Below are 3,066 nucleotides of genomic sequence, written 5' to 3'. Positions count from 1 at the left end.
TTTTACACAAGATATTTTACACCCACAATATTATTTGGTGATCCATTAATTGGCTCTACAAGATAAAGAGAAATTTATTTGCAAATAGACTGAAATGCACTTTAGGCTCAAGAGTCCAAGGACTGTGTCTATTTATCTCAAGCCCAGTACTTAGAAAAATTCTTGGCCCATAGCAGGCATTCAACAATGTGTGTTCATCTGTACTGTGGAACTACTACAGTTTATTTATTCTCTGAGTACCACAAAATAAAATCATCCTTACTGAACACAAATTGATATTCACATAATTATTGGAATAAAGCTTTTATACTTATCTGGTAGGGGAGATACCGTGATCACAAAGGTGGCTTTCCCAGGGCGAGGCTTATATACTGCTCTGCAGATGTGCTGACCCCTGTGACCCCCCCAGATGTGGGAGACTCGACAGCGTAATTTGTGGTAGTGGGGGACTGTGTTCCCATTTTCCAGCTTTTTTTTTTTTTTAAGAATAAAAACTTTTGCTTTCACTGTAATAATTTGGTTACTAAAATGAAAACTCATTGTGGCAAAGTCATGTTACATCTGAATCCTCATCTTTGGGTTAATAATATCATTCATTTACTTTATTGTCTGTGAGAGTAACGTGTACTTTGTGGAAGACTGAAGTACTTTGCCCAATTTGGCAAATCCTACGTAGTTTTTTTTATTGTTGACTATCCTTTACCATTACATATTAATGCCTATTCTAAGGATTACAGTTATTAATATTGCAGCACTTCTATTTTTCCATTCCCTGAATCCTTTTGTATAGTCCACATAGCTGTATAATATTTCTATGGAATTTCCATGTTCAGAGGGATGGGGTCCTTTCATAGTGTCATTAGGATAGTTAGACTGGGAATGCTGTTGTCAAACATCTGCTCCCTAACACACAACACTTGAAGTATTTTTGTGCAGAAGAAAGCAAGACACAGAACTGTGAACGTTTTCCCCAAACAGTCCAGAATCAAGAACCAATTCAGTTAGGTCATGGTCACTGGACACGACCATTATATTTTATTATTTTATCGTTTATTTTATTTTTTTGTTATTAGATACAGGCAAAGTGTAGTTGCCAGGACTGGAGTGGAGTAGCATGATCACAGCCAACTGCAGCTTCAACTTCCTGGGCTCAAGTGATGTTCCACCCTAGCCTCCTGAGTTACTGGAACTACAGACACAAGCCAACAAACCTGGTGAATTTTTATTTCTGCAGTTTTAGCAGGGACGCTACCAGGCCCACTGCATGCTGTTGCATAGGCCGTGCACGGCACACAGAAGTGGAGGTAATATTTTTTAGTGGGACCACCCCCTCGCTGCCACTATAGGCAGAATACAACTGTTCATCACTCAAAGAGGTCCTGAATCTGTTTCACATTTGCTTCTTGGGTTAACATTCTCTATTTCACGAACCTCAAGTATTTTCACTTGAATTTTTTACCTACAGTTGAAAGGGCCAAGAGGTGAACACCCTATTCTAGGGCTACTGATTAACTAGAGTAATCAGTAACCCTAGAATAATAATCAGAATGTTCTCTTGGAAACTAAGAGAAGAATGCAGTTATTAGTGGTAGTAGAAAAAGGAGATAAAAATATGCTGAGAAATGTCATCCTGTAGAAGACAGAGGGAATCTCAAATAAACGCTATGCAAGCAAAGGTTATTTTTTTTTGTTATTTTTCTTCTTTTTAATGTAAATAGAATACACAAACACATTAAAAACCCCAACATGACACAGGAGAATACACACGGAATTATATATAGATATTTACAAGCCCTCGAAAGCCAAAAGGAAAAATGGCCCCAAAGGTTATTAAGGGTCAGAAACAATGAATCGACAGAGGAGGCAGATTGTTCAATAGAGAAGACTGGAAAAGACCACAAAGAAGACATTGTAATGGCCCTGGGAGAGAAAACTGGGTAGTAACTCCTTTAGTAAAAGTCTCAAGCAGGTGGGTTCATACCGTTTGTCCAGCTCTCTATCTAAAGCATGTGATTTTTATGTTTTTAGGTAAGTCTGGCATTAGCCGGTGCGTCACAGCCTCATGCTCCTCTATTATCTCACACCTTGACGCTTCAAGCAATTGCATTACCTACCTGACTCTTGAGGGATTCCAATTTATGCTCAAGATCAGCTTTCGTTCCAGAGCAAATCTCTGGCTTCATTTTCCAGTCCATTATCCAATCCAGCTGGGTTACAGGTCTTGTTCAGTTCTTGCATGATCTCAATATCTCTACCATGACACTTGTTTTTCCTAAGCTACTTTGAGTGAACTTTTCTTCAGTGCAACAGCAGCAAGCCTGAGTAGAGCATCAGATCTTCTCACATTAAGTTCAAGGCTCATTTTGCAATGCAATAGGCTGACCCAGCGGCTGAGCTATTTACTTGAAGATTCTCTTCTACTTTACCACTATTTAAATCACACATATATTAAATTTTAACCTGCCTGGCAGCCTTAACAGTTGAAAACTAATATTATATTGTCTAGTTGTAGATTAGAAAAAAGGAAGGAAGAAAATAAATAGGGAAGAAAGGGAGGGAAAACAGGAGGCAGAATCATGACTCATAGTATTGAGTTCTTCTGTTCCATCTAATGAGGCCATGGTGTATTAAAAACTTCGAGGCAGGCTGGGTACTGTGGCTGATGCCTATAATCTCAGCACTTTGGGAGGCCAAGGTAGATCACAAGATTAGGAGTTAGTTCAAGATCGGCCTGGCCAATATGGTGAAACCTTGTCTCTACTAAAAATACAAAAATCAGCCAGGTGTGGTAGCAGGTGCATGTAGTCCCAGCTATGCAGGAGGCTGAGGCAAGAGAATCACTGGAACCCAGGAAGCGGAGGTTACAGTGAGCTGAGATCGTGCCACTATAGTCTAGCCTGGGTGACAAGGCTAGACACTATCTCAAAAACAAAAACAAAAACAAAAACAAAAACAAAATAAAACCAAACAAAAAATAAAATTCAAGAAACTGGGCATGGTGACTCACACTAGTAATCAAAACACTTTGGTGCCGAATCTAACCTGCAGACTCTGGCTGAGTGATGG

General features: G+C 39.3%; 1 non-coding gene across 1 annotated transcript; it reads left to right on the top strand.

Annotated features, from left to right (window-relative positions):
* Positions 1-306: 306 nt before the first annotated feature.
* Positions 307-468, top strand: LOC120362324 (U1 spliceosomal RNA). Its single transcript, XR_005578268.2, has one exon. It is a non-coding gene; the product is annotated as a U1 spliceosomal RNA (small nuclear RNA).
* The last annotated feature ends 2,598 nt before the right edge of the window (positions 469-3,066 follow it).

This window comes from Saimiri boliviensis, chromosome 1, assembly GCF_048565385.1.
Source record: "Saimiri boliviensis isolate mSaiBol1 chromosome 1, mSaiBol1.pri, whole genome shotgun sequence".
Taxonomy (NCBI): domain Eukaryota; kingdom Metazoa; phylum Chordata; class Mammalia; order Primates; family Cebidae; genus Saimiri; species Saimiri boliviensis.
The sequence above is the reverse complement of the archived record's forward strand: the minus strand, read 5'-3'. Positions and strand labels throughout refer to the sequence as shown.